This window comes from Macrotis lagotis, chromosome 1 (genome assembly GCF_037893015.1).
Source record: "Macrotis lagotis isolate mMagLag1 chromosome 1, bilby.v1.9.chrom.fasta, whole genome shotgun sequence".
Lineage (NCBI taxonomy): Eukaryota > Metazoa > Chordata > Mammalia > Peramelemorphia > Peramelidae > Macrotis > Macrotis lagotis.
This window is the reverse complement of record NC_133658.1, coordinates 282,662,513-282,675,887: the sequence shown is the minus strand read 5'-3', so window position 1 is coordinate 282,675,887 and position 13,375 is coordinate 282,662,513. Positions and strand designations below refer to the sequence as shown.

At 42.8% G+C, this 13,375-nt stretch overlaps 1 protein-coding gene across 7 annotated transcripts in view; it reads right to left on the bottom strand.

Annotated features, from left to right (window-relative positions):
* Positions 1-13,059, bottom strand: part of EGFL7 (EGF like domain multiple 7) — a 42,137-nt gene extending 29,078 nt beyond the window's left edge. The window contains exons 1-2 of one of the 7 annotated variants that reach the window (XM_074210717.1): positions 12,943-13,059; positions 4,558-4,624 (exon numbers count right to left, since the gene is read on the bottom strand). The gene's annotated coding sequence lies outside the window, so the exon portion shown is untranslated. The other 6 variants (XM_074210716.1, XM_074210714.1, XM_074210720.1 and 3 more) reach the window with 6 other exon arrangements.
* Between the last annotated feature and the right edge of the window lie 316 nt (positions 13,060-13,375).

Here is a 13,375-nt window from a genome sequence, read left to right as displayed (position 1 = left end):
ATTAGGTTCCAGGAGACCTAGACCTCAATGGGTGTCCCTATACCAGTCACTTGTCACTTCCTCTTTCTAAGACTAAGTTTCCTTTTATGTAATATAAAGGAATATGATTGAATGAACTCTACATCCCTTTTAGCAATAACATCTTATTTCTGAGATTCCTTCATATTTGTTTTTGTATTTCTTACTTACAAATCCTATTCTTCTGGGCATACCCTATTAGCCTGGTCCTAGAATGTAGAGTTGGTCTCTGGGCCTTTTATAGGCTCAGGCAGCCAGAGAAGATTTTTGAGTAGGGAACTGAGGTGATCGGGATTGTCATTAGAAAGATTAATTTGGCATATTATGCTGGATGGATTAGAGAAAGGAGACTAATGACAGGGAGATCAGTTAAGCTATCAGGATGGAAAAGCAGGCAATAAATGTCCCCCTTAAACTCTCACCATCTTTCTCCCACTCCTGAAGATGCTCCACCCCTCAAAAAAGATATCTGAAAGGAAGAAAGTATCCACAACAATACCTTTGAAACCTAGTGGTCTAGTTAGGAATTTGAAGCCCCAAGGAACAATGTCAGGTAGCATCACTTTTCAACTTCTTAAAGACATAATAGGTTTTTCTATTCTCCTCTCTCAAATTCTGGGGCTGCTGAGGGAGTCTATGCACCCATAGAAACAGAAAGCAAGGGGGCAGTGGAACCCTCCCAGTAGCTCTAACTCCTCAGGCCAAACCCTTCAACACGGGAGGGTAGGTTACCTCTCTCTATGTACCTGGTGATTGATCTTAAACAAATTACTTTCTTGTAGGCTTAGGGTATTTGGCCATGGGGGCTGGGGGTGGGGTGGGGTGAGGAAGAATGGACAGAATGGAAATATGTCTGTCTCCTAGGGCTTCAGAGGACTATGAGAGCCTCTCTTCAATGACCCTGGGGTACCAGAAGGGATTTAAATAGAAACTTTTATTTGTGTATGGAGGCTCAATGGTTTATTTATCTAAAATTATAAGGTAACTTGGAGACCATCTAGTCCAATCCCTTCATTTTACATATGAGGAAGAAGAAAAAAATTAATTTCTCCAAAATCACAAGGGAAATGTCCAACAAGAGATTTGAACTCAGAACCTCTGAGCCAGTGTTCCTTCCACTTTCTCACATCATCACTTGCTAAATCATACTGAAGCAGAAGTGTGATCCTGTCCCAAGTTCCTTTGTATTATGAAACTTCCTCCAAACTGTGAATGCTGTCTCTTAAAAGACCTGGAGGTTATAGGAATTCTTTGGGAAGGAGTACTCAGCCTATGCTGAAATCTAAATCTTCCTAGGAGGCCATATAGACCACCAGCTTTGCCTAGTAGCAGTTTTGCCTCTACTTTCCCTCCTGGACTTCCCTCTAAGAAAGCTGATTCTTCCCTAGTGACCACCAGGTGGGGCATTTTTCAAAGGCTCAAGCTGCCTCGGTGAAGAGTACCCTTTTACACCTCTGAACCCAACCCACCACCCCAGGCATTCTTGTACCCCTTTGATTGGGTGAGATACCAGCCCGGGTGCCCCAATCCTTCCCCGCTGAGCTGGCTCCTCTCCACTTGGCCTGCAAATAGCGCCTGGAGAGCAAAGAGAAGGAGGAAAGGAGTGGAGTCGGAGAGTCTCGGGACTAAAGTCAGGTCTGGGAGTTGTGTTTAACCCAGATTGTTTTCTGTCTCCGGTCCCTCTTTGCCTTTCTCTGTTTCCTCTGGCGCTGTCACCTTCCTCTCCGTGTGTCCCCTTATCCCATCACTTCTGCTCTATCCACACGATTGTCTTTTCTCCTGCTCTCAGTCCTGCCGCCCCTCTCCACCCATCTTCCTCTCTCGGAACTTCAGTCCTCCCTCCCTTTTTTCTTTCTTAGTCCTCTCTCACTCTGACCTCTCTCTGCCTCACGTGCTCCGTCCCTCTTTCCTTCCTCGTCTCTCACTCTCTTTTCTATTTCCTTTTGCTTTCTCTATCCTTCTTCTCTCTTTGAGCCCCCCTACGCTTCCTCTCTCTCTGCCCCCTCTGCCCCTCTCTGCCCCGTCCCCCGCACCCGTTCCGCTATATTTTTGCTCAGCCCCTCCTCTTTCTCTGAGCTCTCCACTTCCCGCCCCCTCGGCTCTCCTGCTAAGTTCCCTCTCCCCTTCAGTGTACACTCACCCCCACCCCGTTCTTCTTCTCTGTCTGTCCTCTCTTAGTCCCCCCTCTTTTTTCCACTCCGCCCCCTTCCTTGTCCTCGGTCCCCTCCCCCAGCCCTAGAGCTAGTTCCTCCTCACTGTCGGGTCTCTGTCCACTTCGCCTCCTCTCCCCCAAATTCTCTGGGGATCTTTTTTGGCTCTCCCCCCCGTCCTAATCTCCACAGCCGGCTAAACCCGAGGCTCTCCAAACCCCCAATTCGGTCCCCTCACGAGGAGAAGACTTAAGACTTCTTGTCCCCAGTCTCGGTCCGGTGCCCCGGCTGTCCGGGAAGCGCACCCTCTCGGGGAGAGGTCCCTGCCCCGCCTGATCTCAGCCCCCTCACCCCCTGCACCCCGCGCCAGCCTTCACTCACCACGAGTAGGTCCCGGCGCGGAGCGCACGCTGAGCTGTGGGGGTGCCCTGCTCCGGGGAGCGCGTCGAGGCTCCACCGAGCCGCTATCCCAGGCCGCCTCAGCCCCGCCCCTTGTGGCTCCAGCCCCCTCCCCCCGGGAGAGGGATCCCGGCCACCCGGCACTAAGGGCAGATGGAGGGGAGGGCTAGAGCGTGAGCAGCGGGGTCCCCGCTCCTCCCCGGCCCATCCCACCTTCCTGCCTCGGGGATTAAGCCTCCTGCCCAGCCTTGCTGTCCCCGGAGCGAACCCTCTTTCTTAACCCCACTGGGTTAGGCAGGATTCCCACTGACAGTTTTGGACGGGGTCGGGGAGATTGATTTTATTTCTTAAATAGCTGGGGGCAAATGGCTAGGAGGGGAGAGGTGTATTCGGAGGTTGTCCAAAAAGTTTTTGTTCTTTTAACTTCAGACGTTTTAGCCTTTCCCATTACCCCTAATAAGGTCACCTCAAGGGTGTGTGTGTGGTGGGGAGAGAAGCTGAAGTTCGAGCTTCAGAGCTCCCAAGAGGAGACAAGTAATTTATGTTGGAGACAGTATTCTTTTGGAGATTAGAAGAACTCTGGCATGTGGGCATAGGATGGAGGCTCCAAATGATAGCAATAACAATAATAGTTAGCATTTATGAAGTTCTTTACAAATATCTCATTTTATAGCCACAACCCTGGGAAGTAAGCGCTTTAATATTTTCTTTCTCGTTTTCAACTGGATTGAGCAATCAAAATCTCTTTCCTCAACTAAACCAAAATCCTAATTTTAGGGAGGTGTCCTACAGAGAAATGAGTCTTCTACTCTCTAAAAGTTGAATCTGGAGAGTGAAAATGAAAAAAATAATGAAACCAGCTATTGTTAGAATTCAGAGTTGGATACACCACTACCACCCTAGAAGTGATTTCTTTCTCTTGGCCATTTCTGTCTATGCCCTTGCCATTCTGTCCCTTGTAAGGACTCATGCACCTGAATTGAAGGGTCTGGGATACAGCCAGGGACTAATATGCACTTCTCCATCTTCCCTTCACCCCCTCTCACCATGGGTATCTTGGGTTGTGGGTGCATAAATTAATCTGCCGAACTAAGAATGATGAGGTCCATAAACTAATATTTTAGGTAAACTAAAGTTTTCTACCAAGGCTTAAAAGATTTCATTTACCTTTGGAAAGCAATGGGGTGAGATATAGTGGGGAGGGGGGGGAGAGCTGAATTTAGCATCAAAAGATTCAAATGCAGTTTGGCTCAATTCCTTTCTGGGTCTTGGATCTTCCTATGTGGTCTTGGATAAATCCTTTCACCTTTTTAAACTTCAAGGTTGTTTGTATTTTGTTTTTCATTTATAAAATGAAGGGTTGGAAGATATGAGCTATTAGGTGAATTCCATCTCTAAAAGCCTTAGCTTTTGTAAAACTGAAACTGGAAAAGGTTGCAGTTTTTCAGTCATTTTACAGTCATGTCCAACTCTTCATGACCCCTTTTAGGGGTCATTCTGTAGTGGTTTGCCATTTCCTTCTTGTTCATTTTACAGATTAAGAAATTGAGACGTATAGGATTAAGTGCTTTGCCTAGAATTCCATAGCTAGTAAGTTTCTGAAGCCACATTTGAATACAGGTCTTCATGACTCCAGGCTTGGTGCTCTAATCACCTGACTTCCAGTGCCACTCCCTATCTGGTATTGTCTGTCATTGTTCTAATGACTTGACTTCTAGCCATGTGGTCTGGTGCTTTGGGAAGCATGCTGATTTTTTCTGGGGGAAGGGATAGTGACCAAAGAGGGGGACAGAAATAGTTGAAAGGATAATGTTTTTGTCTAGATTTAGAAAGTGGTTAGGAATCCAGGAGGATGGATAGACAAATGACTGACCTAAAGGAGTAGATGGATGGGAAATGAGAAAATCCCTCTCACTCTTGCAGCCCTTAGTGTAAAAACCTACTGTGGGGTGGGCCAGCCATATCATGTACTTTCCTCTGTGTTACTCACCTGGTCTTCGGGATTCAGTCATTTGTCTGGATTCTTGGGATTCCTTTAAATCATTGCCTCTGGCTTGCTATTGAAACAAGGGGAACAAGATATTGTGAGTCATAGTCTTGACCAAAGACTCAACTGCTTAATTTCAGAATAAAATCTGGATTGATTAGAACAAGGTAGAAATGAAAGTCAAAAAAAGCACAATTTCCTATGGTGTACTTAGTTTCACCCTATTCTAAGAACACATCCTAACTCTATTGCTTCCAGTTAGCAAATTCTTAAATTGAGGTCCTGTTTAAACTTCTCTTATCACCCCTAATCCTTTATTTAGACTGAAGATTGAGGACTACCTACTTGATCCTTGTGCGCAATAATCACTGATAATATATTTGTATTGTCCGAAGAGGGTGTGAAAGTTTAAAGCTTGGGTTGGAGACCTGGGCTTAGTCAATATTTACTCCAATTACCGAGACTAGCTGTCAATGAATAATGAGCCTTTATCCTAGAAGTTTGAAGCAAAGTTTGTTTGCTCTTGGTTCTTCTCTTCAGTTAGCATTAGTTGTTTTAAATGCACATCTAACTTTTAAGTATTTCTTCATCCCAAGCCCTGCTGACTTTAATTAATGTGACATTTTAAAGTGAGTTAGCCAGTGACTAAACTTGGTGGCTCTTGCTGTGATGTTTTCAGGGCTAGTCCCCTATTAAATCATGTTGGGCAAGTAGGAAAGGTGTGTGTTGGCTCTAGGCATATCCCTCACTTTGTTGTCTCTCTTAAAGAGTGCTAACACTCAGATCTTCAAAACCCCCAATGGCCATCATCATATTTGGTGAGACAACCTACCTGACTGGGGGGAGATCTGGGCCTGAAGCAGTCTGAGAACCTAGGTTCAAATCACAGCCCTGCTGCTTATTAGCTGTGGGACTGACCTTGAACAACTCACTTCAGTTTTTGAAATCTGTTTCCTAGTCTTTGAATTACAAGGGAGTTGGTCTTCTTGAATTCTAAGGTCTCTTACATTTCAGAATCTCCTTATTCTCCAGTTGTCTATTCCTCCTTTCTCAGTCAAACTAAGGGATTTGGAACCAAACTCCACCCTAGATCAAACATAGGAGTCAGAGTCAGTACAGACCTTAGCTATCACCTAATTCAAGCTGTCCATTTTACAGTTAAGGAAACTGAGACCTGAGAAGTAGAATTCCTGACTCAAGGTCAGGAAAATGCTAAAATTAAAAAAAAAGCAGAATAAGCATTCAAATAAGTTTTTCTGACTTTAAATTCAAGGCTCTGATTTAGTATTCTTGAATCAATTTGATAAAGGGGAGCAGGGGTCTTTGCCTTCAAATCCATACCTCAGCTCTCCTTCTAGCACTGCCTTCTTCCCCCCTTTCCACAGAGCATATCAGAAAAACTTTTTGCTTTAAAAATGTGAAGACTTTCATCAGCCAATGACTTCTTATAGATAATACATTTACCCCTTTCTTGTTATGGAAGAGTTCCCTTGAATACTTCTCATGGAGCTCTGGAATTAGTCAGAAGAAATAGTTATGCTTCTTATTTAACACTTTTCTTCCCTTTCTTCCTTTGCCTTACTCCCACTTTTTCTCCCCTTCCCTTCTCTCTCTCTCATCTCTCTTATAACCTACTTTTATAACCTTCAAAATGCCCTCATCAATTTTTGTGTTTGATGTTCAAATCACTCCTTTAAGGAGAAAGGGAATTATTATATTATCCACCTTTGATAAATAAACTGATTGAAGCCTGGAGAAGCCAAGTGACTTTCCCAAGATCATATAACTAATTAGTAGCAGAGCTAGATTTCCTACTTCCCAGCACAGAGCTAGTTCCTTTGCAATCTTATTCAGCCAGAGGTATTCAGATATTGCTGAGTTCTGCCCTGCTTGACTCCCTCAGGGTTAAAAAAGTAGGTGATTAGACCTTGGAAATCAAGATCTTGGACATTTTCCATTTATCCCTACCTCAAAAGGGATACTGTTACAGGGACCCATCCCCTGGGATTGGGAAGTATATAAGCTACCCTGAATAAATGAATAGTCCCTAGTAAAGAGAGGCATTTAGGGTCCCAGGACTGCCTAGTTAGGGGTAGTAAGTACCCTGCCATCAATAATATCTCAAAGCCAAAAATCACAGGACTATCCCTCTTTCCTACTACCTATTTGCAAATCCATTTTATTATCCCTTCCCAAACCCAAACCCAGTTCAATGATGAGGCTAGGGAAACAAGGATCCTTTCCAACCCTCAATTCTTCTGGATCCCTTATCTATGGATTGATGGCATTTAACCCTTGACCTGCCATTATCCATTCTCTGAACTCTAATTCCCTGGTTCTTTTCAGCTGTGGTCAACTGAAAAGAGTTCCAGATAGGGAGACAAAAGACTTGGATCTCAGACCTAGCTCTGACACTGGATGACTCTCTGGATGACTTTGAACAAGTTGCTTTCTTTAATTCTCACTTTCTCTCTAAAATGGGGATAATAAATTTCTGTCTTGTCTTCCTTATCTGAAACTTGGGGAGTTTAAATAAGAAAATAGATGTGAAAGAGTTTGGGGAGAAAATCAGGAGGTTTATAGCTAAATGTGAGGGATTATTATTAATGTTGTAAGGAGACTGGACTCAGTAAACAAGTCTGTGGGGCCCACCTGGACCTCTAGACCCATTCACAGAGAACTCAAAAAAAAAAAATCTTTAAAGATTAGGTTTGACAAAGTTGCCTGGCTTTTCTCAGATGACTTCTCCCTCCTTGACTCAAAGCATGTGTTTGAATCAGAACAGAAAGGATGGGATGAGCCATCAAATCCATAGATATAACATTAGCATTTTTCATTTTAGTTTTGCTTTTTTAAAAAAAGAAAATTTATTTCTGTACCTTAGTAATCACAAGGAGATCTGAGTTCTAGTTCTGGCTCTGCTTCTAATTTCCCTTGTGATTTTTGGGTAAATCACTTTTCCTGACTAGAATTCATTGTTCCTATCTAGAAAATTCATTTGGATTAGATAATGTCTAAGATTCCCTCCAGCTCTACATTTTATGTTCTATTTTCTAAGTTCCTTTCCAGTTTCGATATTCTATACTTCACAATCTGCATCATAATGCACAGGCCGCCTCACTATAGCACCATACTAGAATGCTTTCCTAGAACACCTTCCCATATCCATTCATCAACTAAGAAGCATCTAGCAAAGACTACCTTGTGTAAAGCACTGGGCAAGATGCTAAAAAGGGGAAGAAGAATTCTCTACATAGTTCTTTACTCAGTGCAATATAAATCACATGCTAGGAGACAGAATTTAAACTTACAAGAAAATGACTAATATAAGAAAATGTATTGATGACTATTTGGACAAGGAATTGAATCCTAGTCCTGGCCTTGAACTAATTAGCTACGTGGCCTTGGGTAAGTCCTTTCAGACTCTGAACCTCAGCATCCTTCAGAGACTTTACATTAAGGGAGTTTGGAAATTAGAGCCAGAAGACATCTTAGGGATCATCCAGTCCATCATTCTCTAGTTCAATACAAAAGACATTCAACAAATATTGAACTACTGGATTAACAAGTTCCCATTTCCTTCCCTTTCTGGGACCCCTCTGCCCACACCACAGCATACCTGCTTCCGAAGTTGTTCCAAGCCCCACTGCTTCTTCACCTTCATCTCATCCCCAGAACACAAGTCTCTCCCCCACCTCCACCCTGTCAGGGTCACCAGACACCTCTTCATCATACTGTCCAGGCTACCTCCACCCCTTTCAGGCTGCCTCCTTCCTCCCATCCCTGTTGCCTCTTCTCTCATCTGTCCTGGTCAGGTGGCAGCAGTCAGCTTCATGCAGAGATGGGAGGCCCCTCTCTCAAGGCAAGGAAGGGCGGCTTTTTATGCTTCCCTTCTCCTGTAAATCAGGATTGGGATGGACAATTCCAGGCCGGACTTCCTGTGTGTGTTACTCGCTGATAAAGAGAATTCTGTCAGCAGAACAAACAGGAGGCTGAGGGGATGGGGGCAGGGGGATGGCAGGAGGGAAGGAGGTGGGGAGGAGAGTCTAAAAGGAGCAGTAGCCCACTTCACAGGTCCCTCCTCAGCTTCTGAAGAGTGGACAATCTATGGGGGTCCCTAAAAATGTTCTTAGTATCTGTGTGATGTGATGGCGATATCCCTGAATTCTGGGAGACAAGGTATCTGGATTCTATTCTTTACCTGTCACTAAATCTCTTTGTGACCTCAAGCTAGTTCCTTCAAGCAGAAAAAGTTTGGGCCTCAGTATATTTATCAGGAATATTTACCCTGCCCCAATTTCTTCATCTATAAAATGGGAGTAATGATACCTGTACTTCTAATCTCTAAGGATTTATTATGAGGTAAATACTTTGTAAACCTTAAAGTGTTAGATGTGCACTGTTACTGTGTTACAGTATCTTTTTATCTAATGGGTAATTAGGAAATGTTGAATTGAATTTCTACATTACATTATTCAATAAAAACAGAATTAGAAGCATGAAGAGTGCTGGATTTGTTGTTAGAGGGCCTGAATTCAAATCCTAGTTCTGACACTTGCTACTTAACTTTTCTGGGCCTCTATTTCCTCCATTGTAACCCTCTGTAGGTTCCTAAGGTCTCAGATACCTATTGAATATGAGGTCTTTACATAAGGGTGATAGTATCTTCATCCTCATACCAAGGTCTTGGACTCCTGTTGAGGGCTGGCTACTGTTACTCCTCCTCCTCCTCCTCAGGACAAAAGCCTGAAGTTTCACTAAAATGACTTCCCCAAAGTACAATCTCCCTTCTCAGTCCACAGGGGGAGGTCCTGTAATTTAATTCAGAGGATCCAGTTTCAAACTTTTTCTTTGACACTTAGCATCTATGTGACTTTGGGCAAGTCATTTAGAGCTCTCTGGGCCCCTTTTCTTCATCTGTAAAATGGAGGGGTAGAAGAGAATGACCTCTCTCTCCCTTTCAGTTCTAAATCATATTATCCAATGGATCTCCCACAATATAGAGGACTTAGAGAGGGATTTGGCATCAGCTCTTTGTGTGAAACCCCTCTCCTCCCAGAATACTTGAGTCTGGGAACTTAAGTGGAATTTTTGGGCAAGGGGGGAGGGGAGAGTTGGTTGGCAGAGAGATTGCAGAATCTCTCTAATTCTGACTGGTGAAATCCATCAGGTTAGGAACAGAAGGCTAGCTGCTAGTGGGAGAGAAACTCAACTTTGATTTATCCCCTTCCCAAATGAGAATGATTCAGACAGAGAAAGAAACACTGAGCCTGTAGACTGCCCATAAACGCCCCTCAGGGAAGACAGCAAGAAAAAAGGAGAGGTGTTTCTGAGCCAAGAAACAGGGAGATAGCATATCTTGTACAGATTCCTTAGCTTTCTCATCCCAGTGAATCCCTTTACACTCAAACTTGTCCTCCAGGAAATCTAGTCTATAAACTCCATCGAGTTTAAGCTCTACAAGAGTTTATAAACTTTATAAGAGTTAGAAACTCTATAAGCACTTCACTGGAAAAACAAGCATGTCCTTGAGAAGGGTGTTGACTTGTTCAGGGGCACAATTAGTTAGGGTTAAGGGATTCATAATTACAGATTTAGAGTCGAAATTCTAGTTCAACTCCCCATTTTACAGATGAGGAAACTGAATCCAAGAGAGGTTAGGTGACTTGTTGAAGAGTGCACAGGTATCAAGTGGTAAAGTCAGGACTCGAACCAGGTCCTTTAATCCCCAATCCAGTCTTAATTGCACTCCTCCGGTCCCCTAGTCCAGAACTCTTTCCCCGTATCACCCACATTTGTTTTACTAATATTTGAGACCTTCCATTAGAATCCTCCCCTTTCCTGTCTCTTCATGGTGTGGTGAAGGTGACTCTGTACTGGTAGATTCTGCCAAACTGAAAAGGTTTCAAATGTAGACCCATAAACAAATCTTAGGTCCTTGGGCTTGAGAAGGGAGGTCTTTCCTCCATTCCCTCCCTGAGTCACTTGTTGATAAATGTGATAAATCATAGCAACTCCTAAAGACAGTTGGGAGAGTTTTTGTACTGGTAGAGTGATTACTCACACAGATAAGCAAGGGTCCCTTAAATATTCAACTCCTGTATTAAAGGCCCTGACTATGAACAAGGGCCTGTTGATACACAGAGTAGGAGGGGCAGGAAATGTTACCCACTTTGTTCTAGGAAAGTCAGGTAGGCTTGACTCCAGGGGCTCCCTTCCTCTAATCCTTTCCTCCTTTGAGACTGCCCAGCCCCGATCCTCTTGTCCCCAAATTCTTTCTTGGGCTTGCTCCACCCCAGAGGAGGTGGGGTGTTCTGACCTGATTTTAAGGCGTCCCAGACATTGCTACTGTTTAAGAACCAGCCCCTGAGAACTTGTAAACTCAGCTCTTTGTTGTCAACGTTCTGGCCCTTCCAGTTGGTGTGCCCTATGGGTATAGAGTTCTGCCTGGTGTGGCATTATGAGTCCCCTATCCATCCAACTCCAGCTTTCTTCTGTGATAATATCCTCTCCTCCAACGAAAACCAACCCCTTTCTTATTCTATCCATTCAAATCCCTGTTTTTCTGACAAAAATACAGATCTAATCAGTTGCTATAATTTTTTCTCCTCTCAGTCCTCCATATTACTTTATATTTGTATTGTATCTATTTTATATATATATATATATATGTATATATATATATATATATATATATATATATATATTTGAAATGAGGTCTCCCATTCTAGAATATAAGTTCCTTGAGGCCAAGTACTGTTTCCTTTTGGACTTCGTGGGCCTAGCACCTTGCATAATGACTGGCTTGTTGACTGATTGATTAAGTGGTTGAAGCACCTTATGTTCATGTGAGAAGTCTAGAGACTTAGTTCTGGGGTCCTATCTATGGGGGGGTCTTAATCCTATTTCTTTCTTGCAGACATATTTCTACTATTCCCCTCCCATATCTAATATTTTCCTGCCTCATCTGACTTGACTTGATTGATTGACTTGACTCAAATCCTTTCCTATGCTTTGGGTGTGCAATGCCTCCATCTTTCCCATCCCTTCATCTCCATCTATTGATATCTCCTATATCCTACCCTTCAGTGATTGTCTTCCCTAATTCTCTTTAATTTTTTTGTTAATTTAATTTTTTTGTCTTGGTTTATGATTTTGTTGGTATAAGACAGAGGTGATAAGCATAAGCTTGCAACACCTTGAGTGTGGTCCAAATCAGATTAAAATAAATGGGAAATAAAAAAAAATAAATAAAATCCAACAGAGTGTAAGTAATTTTAATCAGTGGTTTTCTAAATCAATATTCAACCTGCCTAGGTATCCTTATGCATGGTTTAGTGACTCTTGTTTCTATTTGAGCTCGACACCATTTGTTTAAGAAACCTCAGGATGGAAATTCTATCCACTGATGCAGATGCAGATCTCTTCTGACATTTATCATCTTGTAGAATCCTGTAGGCTAAGTGGCTTGCTTGTTTGTGGTCCAGCAGCCTGTATGTCTCAGAGGCAAGAAGTAAATCTAGACCTTCTAACTAAGGATATTTGGCAGTGCTGGCTCTCATGAACCCCCACAGCAATGCATTAGAGTTATTAGTGTCCATGTATGTTATCTCTACTGATATATTGTAAGCTTTCTGAAGGTAGACACACAGTATCCAGTTTATCTCTGTTTCCCCTTTGGGGCAAAATATTTTGCTGGGCCTACAGAAGATGCTCATTAGATGGATGAACAAACATTAGATCATTGAATCTTAGGGTCTGAAAGACCTTCAGAGGGTGACTAGTCTACTCTTGTTATTTACTGGAACCTTATACATTCTCTACAACTCAGATGGGCATAGATTTCTGTTCCTTTCTCTTTTTTTTTTATTAGAAAGTACTTCATCTAGGGTAGAAATGCTATCTATGATAGCCAAATAAAGGTCACCTTTAATAAAGTAGATTTATAATTTGCCAATAATTTGCCATCTGATCTGCTTTCAATTCCAAGTCAGATGTTCAGATTCTCAGTAAAACATGAAATATTTGTACTTTTCATAATTCAATCTAGCTTCCTTGATGATGACATGAATTCTTTCTAGATTCCCTCCTTAAGAGAAATATCAGTTCATAGTTCTGCTAGATGAACCCAGAGTTTTAGGGGAAGAAGCAATATGGTGAAGTGGAAAGAGCAATGGACTAGGAGACAGAAGACCTGGATTATAGTCCTGTCTTTCCAAATAACTCCCAGAGAAACTTTGGGCAGGACAACCCCTCTCTAGTCCTGGTTTAATATGTGGGAGTTAGACTAGGTTAACTCATTTATCCAGCTCTAAGATTTTATGGTTTGAAATTTCTCCTAAAGATGATTGTCTCCAACCCCTCCCCTCAAGAAAATAAGTGAGTTACCTTTTTCTAGTTCTGCAGGCCAGATGCACGGGAAATTGACTGAGAAATGCAGAGTCCCTGTCCTTGCCTTAAATCACTTGCTGCCATCTTTCCCCAGGCTCCAACTCAGCAGGAAAAGTCAGAAACCTTGACTAAGGCTGTATTGCACATCCCAAACTACCATGTGACATATGGGCACTGGTGACATCTCCATTTGAGCCAGAAGAGGTGGGAAGAGGAGAATGAATGTGTTGATAAGGGGAGAAAAAACACCATTTCCTGTTTATCACACCATTGGAACAGGTTAGGTTGAGCCAGCAGCTGACCAAGGTGAATAGGATAGTGAATGGCATTTTAAATAACAGGAGCAGAGATCAGAATGCCAGAGAGGCTGTCAAGTATTTCTAGGTTGGTGAGGAAAAATTATGATCCAATCAGTGAACTGACCACTATT